Source organism: Hippopotamus amphibius, chromosome 11 (genome assembly GCF_030028045.1).
Source record: "Hippopotamus amphibius kiboko isolate mHipAmp2 chromosome 11, mHipAmp2.hap2, whole genome shotgun sequence".
Taxonomy (NCBI): Eukaryota; Metazoa; Chordata; class Mammalia; order Artiodactyla; family Hippopotamidae; genus Hippopotamus; species Hippopotamus amphibius.
This window is the reverse complement of record NC_080196.1, coordinates 56,308,755-56,322,108: the sequence shown is the minus strand read 5'-3', so window position 1 is coordinate 56,322,108 and position 13,354 is coordinate 56,308,755. Positions and strand designations below refer to the sequence as shown.

General features: G+C 35.1%; 1 protein-coding gene and 1 pseudogene across 1 annotated transcript in view; one reads left to right on the top strand and one right to left on the bottom strand.

The window, feature by feature from the left end:
- The window catches only part of RIT2 (Ras like without CAAX 2), a 601,483-nt gene that overhangs the window by 115,436 nt on the left and 472,693 nt on the right, over nucleotides 1-13,354 (bottom strand).
- LOC130831470 (YEATS domain-containing protein 4-like) lies at nucleotides 9,195-9,875 on the top strand (annotated as a pseudogene).

Genomic DNA, 13,354 nt, shown 5'->3' with positions numbered 1-13,354 from the left:
AAGACGTCACCAAAAAAGAAAATACAGACCAATATCACTGATGAACATCCATGAAAAAATCCTCAACAAAATACTAGCTAACAGACTGCAACAGCACATTAAAAAAATCATACACCATGATCAAGTGGGGTTTATCCCTGGGATGCAAGGATTTTTCAATACATGCAAATCAATCAATGTGATACATCATATCAACAAATTGAAGGATAAAAACCATATGATCATCTCAATAGATGCAGAAAAAGCTTTTGACAAAGTTCAACATCCATTTATGATAAAAGCTCTCCAGAAAATGGGCACAAAAGGAAATTACCTCAACATAACAAAAGCCATATATGACAAACCAAAAGCCAACATCATTCTCAATGGGGAAAAACTGGAAGAATTCCCTCTAAGAACAGGAACAAGACAAGGGTGTCCACTCTCACCACTATTATTCAACATAGTTTTGGAAGTTTTAGCCACAGCAGTCAGAGAAGAAAAAGAAATAAAAGGAATCCAAATTGGAAAAGAAGAAGTAAAATTGTCACTCTTTGCAGATGACATGATATTATATATAGAAAACCCTAAAGACTCTACCGGAAAACTGCTAGCACTAATTGATGAGTTTAGTAAAGTAGCAGGATAAAAAATTAATGCACAGAAATCTCTTGCATTCCTATACACTAACAACGGAAGAGCAGAAAGAGAAATTAAGGAAACTCTCCCATTCACCATTGCAACCAAAAGAATAAAATACCTAGGAATAAACCTGCCTAAGGAGGCAAAAGACCTCTATGCAGAAAACTTTAAGACATTGATGAAAGAAATCAAAGAGGACACAAACAGATGGAGGGAAATACCATGTTCCTGGATTGGAAGACTCAGCATCGTGAAAATGACTGTACTACCCAAAGCAATTTACAGATTCAATGCAATCCCGATCAAATTACCAATGGCATTTTTCACAGAACTAGAGCAAGAAATCTTACGATTTGTATGGAAATGCAAAAGACCTTGAATAGCGAAAGCAATCTTGAGAAGGAAAAATGGAGTTGGTGGAATCAGGCTTCCTGACTTCAAACTATACTACAAGGCCATAGTGATCAAGACAGGATGGTACTGGCACAAAAATAGAAAGGAAGATCAATGGAATAGAATAGAGAACTCAGAAGTAAGCCCAAACACATATGGGCACCTTGTCTTTGACAAAAGAGGCACAAGTATACAATGGAAAAAAGACAGCCTCTTCAATAAGTGGTGCTGGGAAAATTGGACAGCAACATGTAAAAGAATGAAATCCGAACACTTCCTAACACCATACACAAAAACAAACTCCAAATGGATTAAAGACCTACATGTAAGGCCAGACACTATAAAACTCCTAGAGGAAAACATAGGCAGAACACTCTATGACATCCATCAAAGCAAGATCCTTTTTGACCCACCTCCTAGAACCATGGAAATAAAATCAAGAATAAACAAATGGGACCTCATGAAACTTAAAAGCTTTTGCACAGTGAAAGAAACCATAAACAAGACTAAAAGGCAACCCTCAGAATGGGAAAAAAATAATTGCCTATGCAACAACGGACAAAGGATTAACCTCCAAAGTATACAAGCAGCTCATGAAGCTTAATACCAAAAAAGCAAATAACCCAATCCACAAATGGTCAGAAGACTTAAATAGACATTTCTCCAAAGAAGACATACAGATGGCCAACACACACATGAAAAGATGCTCAACATCACTCATCATCAGAGAAATGCAAGTCAAAGCCACAATGAGGTTTCACCTCACACCGATCAGAATGGCCATCATCACAAAATCTGGAAACCACAAATGTTGGAGAGGGTGTGGAGAAAAGGGAACTCTCCTGCACTGTTGGTGGGACTGTAAGTTGGTACAGCCACTATGGAAAACAATTTGGAGGTTCCTTAAAAAACTACACATAGAATTTCCATATGATCCAGTAATCCCACTACTGGGCATATACCCAAAAAACCATAATCCCAAAAGAAACTTGTACCATAATGTTTATTGCAGCACTATTTACAATAGCCAGGACATGGAAGCAACCTAAATGCCCATCAACAAATGAATGCATAAAGAAGATGTGGCATATATATACAATGGAATATTACTTAGCTATAAAAAGAGATGAGATTGAGCTATTTGTAATGAGGTAGATAGAACTACAGTCTGTCATACAGAGTGAAGTAAGTCAGAAAGAGACAAATATTGTATGCTAATTCACATATACAGAATCTAAAAATGGTACTGATGAACTCAGTGACAAGAACAAGGATGCAGATACAGAGAATGGACTGGAGAACTCGAGGTTTGGGAGGGGGCAGGGGGTGAAGGGGAAGGTGCGACGAAGCGAGAGAGTAGCACAGACATATATATTCTACCAACTGTAAAATAGATAGTCAGTGGGAAGTTGTTGTATAACAAAGGGAGTCCAGCTCGAGAATGGAAGATGCCTTAGAGGACTGGGGCGGGGAGGGTGGAGGGGACTCGAGGAGGGGAGTCAAGGAAGGGAGGGAATTCGGTGATATGTGTATAAAAGCAGATGATTGAACTTTGTGTACCCTCAAAAAAATAAAAAAAAAATTACTAGAAGGAAATAACAGCTTAAAAGGAAACAATCTCCCATACCCCCGTTAGTTTTATTTCCATGTATATTAATGAGATCAACATAAAAAATAAAATAATTTAAAAAATCAAAATAAAATGTAAATGGATCAAAGTCCCCAATCAAACGATATAGAATCCAGAATAATATTTTTGAAAGATCCACATACATTTGCCCATACTCTCTTCACTTCAGATTTAAAGACACACACAGACTGAAAGTGAGGGGATAGAAAAAGATATTTTATGAAAATGAAAATGAAAAGAAATCTTGGGTATAAATACTTAGAAAAAATAGACTTTAAAACAAAGACTGTAAAAGGGACAGAGAGGGACCTTACATAATAACAAAGGGATGAATCCAACAAGAAGATATGACACTTTTAAATATATATGCACCCAGCATAGGCACACCTAAAACACACACACACACACACAAACACACACACATATATATAAATATATATATACATTGAGGGAGAGAGGGAGACTAAGTGCATTCCATCCAAAAGCAGCAGAATAAAAATTCTCTTCAAATGCACATGGAACATTCTCCAGAATAAATTATATGCTAGTTCACAAAATATCTCAATAAATTTAGAAGATTAACTCATATCAAGCATTTTGTCTGACACACTGCTATGATACTGCCAGTCAACTAAAGTAAAAATTTGCAAAAAAACAAAACAAACATGGAGGCTAAATAATACACTACTAAACAACTAATGGATCAGTGAAGAAATCAAAGAGGAGGTTAAAAAAATACCTGGAGACAAATGAAAACAAAAACAATGTGATCCAAAGTATATGGGAATCAGCTAAAGAAATTCTAAGAGGGAAGTTCATGGTTATAAAAGCGTACCTCAGGAAACAAGGAAAATTTCAAATAAACAACCAAACTTTACATCTAAAGGAACTAGAAAAAGAAGAACGAACAAAACCCAAAGTTAGTAGAAGGAAAGAAATCGTAAAGATCAGAGCAGAAATAAATGACATAGAAACCGAAAAAGTAATAGAAAGATCAGTGAAACTAAGAGCTGGTTCTTTGATAAGACAAAAAACATTAATAAACCTTTAGCCAGATTCATCATGAAAAAAAAAAAAAAAAAAAAAAAGAGAGAGAGAGGGCCCAAATCAATAAAATCAGAAGTGAAAGAGAAGTTATAACCAACACCACAGAATTACAAAGGATCATAATATACTACTATAAGCAATAAATGGACAACCTACAAGAAGTGGATAGATTCCTAAAATGTACACTCTTCCAAGGAAGAAATAGGAAATATGACCAGACTGGTTACCAGTAATGAAACTGAATCAATAATAAATACATCCCAACAAACAAATCCAAGAGCACAAGCCTTCACAGGTGAATTCTATCAAACAGTTAAAGAAGAGTTAATATGTATCCTTCTCAAATAATTCCCAAAAACTGAAGAGAAAGGAATGCTTCCAAGCTGATTCTCCAAGGACAGCATCACCCTGACACAAAAATCAGTCAAAAACCACAAAAAAGAAAATTACAGGCCAATATCACTGATAAAAATAGATGCAAAAACCCTCAACAAGATATTAGTAAACCAAATTCAAAACTACATGAAAAGAATCATATACCATGATTAAGTGGGATTTATACCATAAATACCCAATGGTTTAATATCTGCAAATTAACCAACATGATACACCACATTAACAAATTTTAGAGTAAAAATCTCAAAAAATGCAGAAAAAGCTGTTAATGAAATGCAACATCCATTTATAATAAAAACTCTCCACAAAGTGGTACAAAGGGAATATACCTCAACATTATAAAGGCTATATGTGGCCAAAATCATGCTCAACAGTGAAAAGCTGAAAGCATTTCTTCTAAGACCAGGAACAACACAAGGATGCTCACTCTCACTACTTTTATTTTACATAGCATTGGAAGTTCTAGACACAACAATCAGACATGAAAAAGAAATAAAAGGAATTCCAAATTGGCAAGGAAGAATTAAAACTGTCACTGTTTGCAGATGATATGATTCTATATATAGCAAATTCTTAAGATGCTACCCAAAAACTATTAGAACTAATAAATAAATTCAATAAAGTTGCAGATACAAAATTAATATACAGAAACATGTTTCACTTCTATACACTAACAACAAACTATCAGAAAGTAAGATTAAGAAAACAATACCATGTACAATTGCATCAAACAGAATAAAGTACCTGGGGGTAAATGTAATCAATGAGTTAAAAAACCTGTACTTGGGAAACTATAAGACATTGATTAAAGAAATTGAAGATGACAAAAACAGTTGAAAAAATATACAGTGCTCATGGGTTGAAAGAATCAATATTGTTAAAATGACCATACTCCCCAGGGAAATTTACAGATTCAATGCAACCCCTGTCAAAATACCAAATATCAGAACTGGAACAGATAATTCTAAAACTTAAGTGGAAAGACAAAAGACCCTGGGTAGCCAAAACAATCTTAAGGAAAAAAAAAAAAAAAGGCTGAAGGTACCTTGCTTCCTATTTTCAAGCTACACTACAAAGCTACAGTAATGAAAACAATATGCATAGATCAATGGAACAGAGGAGAGAGCCCAGAAATAAACTCATGCTTATATGGTCAATTAATCTATGACAAAGGAAGCAAGAATAAACAATGGGGAAAGAACCTCTTCAAAAAACAGTACTAGGAAAACTGGACAGTTACATGGGAAAAATCAAACTGGACTACTTTCTCACACCATATACAAAAATAAAACCAAAACATATTAAAAAGTTAAATGTAGGACCTGAAACCATAAAACCCCTAGAAGAAAACATAGGCAGAATGCTTTATTGACATTCATCTCAGCAATATTCTTTTGGATCTATCTCCTCAGACAAGGAAAACAAAAGCAAAAATAAACAAAAAGTGCTACATCAAACTAAAATTCTTTTCCACAGTGAAGGAAATTATGAACAAAACAAAAAGATTTACTAGTGGGTAAATATTTTTGGAAATGATATATCTAATAAGGGGTTAAAATCCAAAATATACAAAAAAAACCTCATACAACCCAATGTTAAAAAAAAAAAAAAAAACTTGATAAAAAACAGGCATAGAATCTAAATAGACATTTTCCCAAGAAAGACATACAGATGGCCAACACATGAAAAGATTCTCAGTGTCAATAATCATCAGGAAACTGCAAGTCAAAACCACAATGATAATTATATTTTTAGTTTTTTTTTTTTTTTTTTTTTTTTCCCAGCAATCCCACTACTGGGAATATACCCTGAGAAAACCATAATCCAAAAAGATACATGCACCCAATGTTCATTGCAGGATGATTTACAATAGCCAGGTCATGGAAGCAACCTAGATGTCCGTTTACAAATGAATGGATAAAGAAGATGTGATAAGTACAGTGGAATATTAGTCAGCCATAAAAAGGAATGAAATTGGGTCATTTGTAGAGATGTGGATGGACCTAGAGACTGTCATACGGAGTGAAGTAAGTTAGAAAGAGAAAAACAAATATTGCATATTAATGCATGTAAGTGGAATCTAGAAAAATGGTACAGATGAACCTATTTGCAAGGCAGAAATAGAGCCATATATGTAGAGAACAAACATATGGACACCAAGCGGGAAAAGGTGGGTAGGATGAAATGGGAGATTGGGATTAACATATATACACTAATATGTACTAAATATGTAGTTAATGAGAACCTGCTGTATAGCACAGGGAACTCTACATAATGCTTTATGGTGACCTAAATGGGAAGGAAATCCAAAAAAGAGGGGATATATGTATATATATAGCTGATTCACGTTGCTGTACAGGAGAAACTAACACAGCATTGTAACTCAACTCTACTGTGGGAAGACTTTCTGGAACCTTTCTGAAACCTTGAAAATGTTGAAGTATGGGGGCCGAGCAATGGGATTCATAATGTCCTGCTTGAGCAGTGGAGGAGCTGAGGGTGTGGGGCATGGAGACTAATATCACCCTGTTTGGTCCTGAGGGATGGCTGGTTAGCCAAAGACGGGTAAGATTCCTCAGAGGAGGAACAACCTAAGACAGGCACAGCCGCAGAGGGGCCAACAGGGGTGGTGCATAGAGCCTTCCTTATATCACCGTGTTTGGCCCTGGAGGATGACTGGTTAGCCAGAGACGGGTAAGATTCCTCAAGGGAGGAACAACCTAAGACAGGCACAGTCGCAGAGGGGCCAACACGGGTGGGGCACAGACCCCCAATATCTGAGAGAGGTCTCCTGCCCCCAGGGCTGTTTTGCTCTCCACCCCCAGCTCAAATCCACACCTGCTCAACTCAGACTCAGGAAGTAAACAAAGATAATTGCCTCAGTCATGTGAGGCCTTTGATTGTTTATGAGTGTAACCTGAGAATGTTAGCCCACGAACTCAATAAAAGCAGCCTGGGATGAGTCAGCGGGGCTCTTGATCCGAGAGGTCTTGAGCCCCCCGGTCCCACTTTTCTCTTCAGTCTGTGTCTGTGTCTTCTTCAAGCTTGCGGCACCCGTCACTCACCTCGAGTCACCGAGCTGGTCTCGGCACTCTACCCCCCAAAAAAGAAACACACAATGAGATACCACCTCATCCATGTCAAAATAGCTATATAAAAGAGACAAAAATAAGAAGTTTTGGTGAGGATGTGGAGCAAAGGGAATCCTTGTGTGCTGCTGTTGGGATTGTAAATTGGTACAGCCACTGTGAAAAACAGTATGGAATGTTCTCAAATATTAAAAAGAGAACTGCCATATGATCTAACAATTTATCTTCTGGATATTTGAAGAAAACAGAAACTCTAATTATAACTAATGCAGGTATTCCAACGTTTGTTGCAGCATTATATACAATTGCCAAGAAATGAAAGCAGCCTATATCCATGGATAGGTGAATGGATAACAAACTTGTGAGAGATATATATATATATATATATAGTCTCTGCTTTCCAAAGGGGAGATGGTTGGGGTGTTTAATGAAATAGGTGAGGACGATTAAGAGGTCATGTTATAGAATAAATGAACCACAAGAATGTAATGTGCAGCATAGAGAGTATAGTCAATAGTATTATGATACTTTGTATAGTGGCCTGTCATGTTGGTCATTGTGTAATGTATAAAAATATTTAATAATTATGTTGTACACCTGAAATTGATATAATTTTTAAGTCAATTACATTTCAATAAAAAAGCAAAAATGTGTCAAAAAGTTATCACCCCAGTAATTTAATATTATACAGGAAATCTAGACAGTATATCACCTCAACAATTTGATATTATAAAGGAAGTCCAGGCAGTATGTCAAGATTAAGAAAAGATTTCAGAGTTGCAATAAATGTTATTTATATATATTACTATGGTTATTTATATAGAATATACTAAGATTTTTGAGAAAGAAAATAATTAGTAAAAGAATTCAGCAAATTTGTTGAATAGAAGATACATTTTCAAATATCAATAGTTTTTACACATACTAATAAAAATTATAAAACTAAAATTTATGTTAGCAAAATAAAATACGATGTACTTAGGACTAAATACAACAAAACTATAGGTATTTAAAAGAGAAAATTACAATCTATTATTGAAAACATGTGAGAAAAATCAGTTTTGACAGTTACTGGGTTATTTAAAATGTGTCAGTTCTCCAAACTCACATGAAAATTTCCAAGCATGCAAATCTTAAAACAAACAAAAATTAAGGAGAGAAGACTTGCTGTAGTGAGTTCAAGGTTTAGTATAACGCTATCTTTCTATAGTAATTAGAACAGAATGATATTTGTGCAAGGATGAGCAGAAAAGACACTGACAAGTGTATGGGCAATGTTATATTTTGGAAGATATATTAGAAATTTGGGGGTGAAAGAAGAATGCTTTAACAAACTGTGTTGAGACAACTGCCTTTCTATTTGGAATAAAAAGCAAAATAGTATTTTATTCCTGTATTGAATCAAATACAAAAGAAATATGAAATGGGTTAAAGACTCAAGAAGCAAAACTTTATAATACTTAGTAGAAATTATAAGAGATTGACTTTAAGATCTCAGAAAAAGATCTCTTAAATCAGACTCAAAAGAAAAATCACACACAAAATAGATATTTTTGTATAAACATCAAACACTTGTTTATAACAAAGGAATCCAACAACACTAAGAAGATAACTAAACACCTACGTAAAAATATTTGCTTCATAAAAAAAAAGGAATCCATTTTGGGGAAAAAAATAATGACCTCCCACACTAATCAGTAAGAAAGGGAAATACAACACAATAGAAATTAGATATGAGCTATGAATAGGCAATTCACAGGAGAGTAAAATGTATGGTCACTAAGCATATGAAGATATTCAATCTCGCAAGTAACCAGAAAAATGTAAAATAAAACTACAGTGAGGGACGCTGCCCGTGGTGAGGAGCTTGCGGTTCTTCCGCGCCCTGAGTGCCACTGGCTCCTCCTCATTGGGCCGGAAACCGTCCTCCTAGGCCCGCGCGGGAGGAGCGGCTAGCCCGCTGCCCTGGTCTCTTTCTCTGGCCGCGGGGGCGGCTTCTTCCGTACAACAGTGTGTTCAAGAGAATGGCGGAATTTGGGCCTGAGTCCGGCAGAAGAGTGAAGGGGGTTACTATCATTAAGCCAATAGCTTGTGGTAATGTTACTCGATATTCTGGAAAGAGAAGAGGACGGACACACGCATCAGTGGATAGCATATGTAAAACCATGTAGAAATGAGGATATGTCAGCATGTGTGAAGAAAATCCAATTTAAATTACATGCAAGCTGTGGCAATCCTTTAAGAATTGTTAGTTATTAAGCTTCCATATAAAATTACTGAAACAGGTTGGGGTGAATTTGAAATAATCATCAAAATATTTTTCATTGATCCTAATGAAAGACCTTAACCCTGTATCATTTATTAAAACTGTTTCAATCAGATACTAATGTGATGCTGGGGAAAAAGACAGTGGTTTCAGAGTTCTATGATGAAATTATATTTCAAGACCCAACAGCAATGATGCAACAATTATTAACATCTCGTCAGCTTACCTTAGGAGCCTATAAGCATGAAACAAAATTTGCAGAACTTGAAGTGAAAATCAGAGAAAATTTAGAAGCTGTGAAAAAAACAAACAAAAAAACAAGCTTTGAAACTGCAGAGCTTAAAGAGATTAAAAGTAAGTCTTGAAACTATAAATTGTTTAAAAAAACGAAATCAGGAAACTCGAGGAAGATCATCAGACAAAAGAAATATAAACAGTTCTGAATAGTAAGAAACTAATAATAAGGTAGACTTTAAAGGAAAGATGGACTACAAATGCTGCAATGTTTCTTAGAAGAACTTCATATATAGTTGTTGACCATAGATTTCTCAGCAATGGGGTCAAAGTATTTGTACTTTATAAGCAATCTTTAATGTGAAATATATGTGTATAATAAGAATGAATTCTGTATAGGTATTTTATCAGCCCATTTCAAGGTAGTTTTGTGATATTAAGCACAATTTTAAAACATTTTTATTGCATAGTATGTATAGCTTATCCTTTTGATAGGCATCAAAATTTCATTATATAACTTGTACAAACTTTGTACTTCCCTAGTAGTTAGAATTAGTGGTAAAGTTAATATGTATGTTTAATTTCTTAAGCTCTTACCTGCTCATATCCCAACTCTTTTGTGTCTGATTTTCCCAGTGCCCAGTAAGGACTCAATAAATGTAGTTTACAGAAAAAAAAAAAAAAATATATATATATATAATGAGATACCATTTCATCTCTATCAAACTAAGGGGAAAGAAAGAAACAATTTGATAATACTAAATGCTGATAAAAAATGTATTTTGCTAAGGAAATTTGAGACCCTCCTGGCAATATCATACATTTTTACAACTTGGAGAGTGGTTTGTTAATATAAACACAATATATTTGTATAATAATACATGTATATTTATCAATTCTAAAAATAGCTTGAGAAATATTTAGTGCAATTATTATCTAACAGTTAAAGCAACTGTTAAGTAAACCTCACATTTGTGTGCTACTAGAATAAAGGTATCATCTTGAACATTCCTTGGAGCATCCTTAAAAATCACCTGTTTGCAACATATCTACTTAGGTGATTTGTTTAATTTGCCAGTAGATTTCTCAAAGACCATTCAGTTACATGATGAGAGGCTTCTATTTAGAGTGATAACTTTGTTTATAGATCAGTTGGCATGTAGCCCTTCATTTTGGCAGAAATTAACAAAGTCAGTTGGCCACCAAAGCAATGAAATTTGTAGAGTCAATGTACGAGAATCAATAAGCCAAGTTGTATATTAATGGGCCAAGACCCTTCATGGTATGAGAACTGATCCTTGGTATCTTGAAAGGACACTCAACATCAGTTCCAAAGAAAGAAATGTGGAAAGTCAAGGGACTTATCATGGCCTGGAGCCTAAAGATTTATTGAATCCTGCTCTCCCATGGGAAACAGACTGAAAGCTGAAAAAGCAACTTCAGCCTTGTCATGTTATCTAAAAACTAAATCTATGTTCTAGAAGTGAAATTAGCATCCTTCTTTTTAGGCTCTGATATTCAGAGCAGATAGACTATCCAAAATAGGCTTTGAAAAAGAGTTTCTTCCAACAAGGGCATCGTTGTTGCCAAGTTTGAGAAGCCTTTTCACCCTGGTTTATTGGCAGGGAGCACTGACAGAAATCCTTGGGATCTTGCCTAAATGGTTGCAGGAACCACTTGGACATTTTGAAGTAAGTATATTAGAGACAGGTTGATACCAGAATCTTGACTGTTTTCCTTACATTTGTCCCTTTTCTGGAGATCTGATTCTACTGATTCTTTAGCAAAACCGATCCTGGCAGAAGAGGGTGGTAGAGAGCAAAAAAAGCAGCTCTTTAAGGAAGACCTGCTTTTTTCTTTATCTTTGTGGTTCATGACTGTGATTGGAATAGTTTTAAATAGAGTTTTGAAAAATAAAATTACAAAAGTAAAATTAATATTAATACTGTAAAACAGACATCTGTTTATAAAGTCTCAACAGTGTGAGATGCCAGAAATAGTACCCTCACAAAACATGACATTATGTTACCTATACATTAGCCCTCATTGGACAGCTGACCTTTGTGTTTCATGTGTCTCTAGGTGGAGCCTAAATGACAGGGAGATCTTCTGAGGGTGAGGATGAGAGTTCGAGTGTGGCTTCTGGTCCTGAGATGCATGTGGTAACAATTAAAGATCAAGAAAAGCCCCCCGATTATGTTGTTGGATTAGAATTTCTCAAACCAATACCATCTTTCTAGATATGCTTCTTAAAAGTCAGCAAAAAGAGCACTCAAACTCAAGGAAACAAGAAAAACTGCAAAATGACAAGAAACAGAATATAAGCAGTGTGTGAGGTGAGGAGATAGAAATTTTAAAAAAAGTAATTAAAACTAAAGCAAATAGTAGTAGGAGTAGCAAAAGCAATGTATACATAATATGTTATAACTCAGTTAAAATACCAGAAAATAAATCTATGGCAAAATTTAAATAAAAAAATAAATGTAAAATAGATGGATTTTAAGATCAAAGGCAGGAATTAAAATGTAGTAGTATTAGAAACATAGTATAAAAAAATAAAGAAGGTTGAGAAAAGCCATATTTAAATGAAAAAGCATTGAACAGTGAGAAGATATGAGACAGATGAGAAAAAGGGGGGAATAAATAAAAATTACTAGGAGCAACTAAGGAATGAGAATTTTTAAGAGTTCTCAGACCTGTCCAACTTTCCTTCTTGAGAGATGCTGCACCACAAATCCCTACCATGTGAAGCTCACAGGCAGAACTTAGGGATGATAACTTGCCAGCAGTGTTCACTCAGCTACCAATCCCTTGAGGGGCAGGCTGATAAAAGCACTATCCGAAAATTTCAGAACATTTGTTCATATCACAGAACATTGCTACAGTTTCTGCGTTTCATAAGCAACACCCAGTTTAAGCTTAAGAAAACATCCTAGTTGTTGGCTAGTTGTTGTCGTGTGCTGTCTGATCAGTTGTTTCCTATTCACAATAGTTATTTGAAGTTGAGTTTATACTACTTTCCACTATAAGATGGTCAAATAGTAACGTAATATGATTCACATCAATGCACAGGGTAAGAACTTCAATAAAGACTTCACCCAGGTGCTGAGGAATTTTCTAAGGAGGAAGAGCCTTCATAAATGGCCCAGGGGAAATTATATACTTTCTGTTTACTGAATTTGCTGGAATAGTGGTGGAAGATTAAACTTTGGATCCATAAAGTGTATAGATCCAAGCTCTACTGGAACTAAATAAAGACAGAATTTTCCTAATCATCTGGAACTGAAAACAGGGCTTCCTAATGAGCCTAGAAATGAGGGGTTCTCCCTGTCATTCTGTCCATCTTGTCTGAGTGTCCTGTAAATGTAAAATAATGGGTGCTATAAGAATCTGAGGCAAGGTAGTGCTAAAATGGGTTTATTATAAATGCTTTTTGATGATAATCTGCTGTTTTGTTTTGTTTTTCTTTTCCAGGACCATTAAATGAATTGATGTTGATCGAGGTCTCCACTTAAAATCAGAATCACTGGGTCACCAATTTTACTTTCTTTCAGAAAGTAATTGGTAGAAATGGATTATTCTTCCCATAGAATTTTCTAATTTACTCTTCTAAATAAGAGCATAGAACAAAGATGTAGAAACTGGAAGTGCTTTTCCTTATTGAATAATGAAATTAAG